Source organism: Arachis ipaensis, chromosome B04, assembly GCF_000816755.2.
Source record: "Arachis ipaensis cultivar K30076 chromosome B04, Araip1.1, whole genome shotgun sequence".
NCBI lineage: Eukaryota > Viridiplantae > Streptophyta > Magnoliopsida > Fabales > Fabaceae > Arachis > Arachis ipaensis.
The window spans coordinates 132116528-132117369 of record NC_029788.2 but is presented as its reverse complement, the minus strand read 5'-3'; positions in this window follow the sequence as shown (position 1 = coordinate 132117369).

Here is an 842-nt window from a genome sequence, read left to right as displayed (position 1 = left end):
TTCGCAACTGCCAACGCCGTGCACTTCAATATATATTATTCATCTTAATTAACGGCTGCTATCTAGAAGCTCTCTTAATATTAATTAATAATCAAATTATTGTTGTATTCACAGTTTCACACGCTAAATATAAAATTTTTAAAGAAATATATTAACATGCAACGCTTGCTACTTACAGAATTGTTGGTAGCTACTAGCTAGAGTTTGTTAAAGATAAAAGCGAAGAAAGTTTGTACTTTTTCAATCGTTTATTCAGTCTATAGATATTTTATGAATTAACCTAAACTTTTCTGTAAAAAGGAAAAGATATATTAAAAATGGACCATGCATAAGTTGTTAGACCAAAAAGTATGGTAAACCATGTGCTTCACAAGTGTTTCTTGGTTTCTATTTCTTCAATTCCCACCTTTTCATCACGATATACATAGAGAGAGAATTATTTTTTATAATAAAATCACTACTTTACAAAAAAAATTTTGTTATCACGGAGTCACGATGGCAGGACAAAGACTAATCCGCCGCGATACTAAATTTTATTTAAAAGTTTGTTGTTAGCTAATAAATTGCTACGACATGCATAAAGTGAAATTCAAATTTCCAACACTTATTTAAGTAAATTAGTAAATTAATTAACTACTATATTAACCCAACTTAATTTACTTTATAAAATTTAAACCGATGGAAAACACAAGGATAGTTATATCTAACTTTCAATTGACAATTTATCATTACCCACCAATAACTTAATTAAATAACTACTGACTCCATCAGTTAATCATCCTACGTACCTAGCTATAATCATAAAGTTAGCCTAGCTAACAATATTTGAAAAATTATCGATT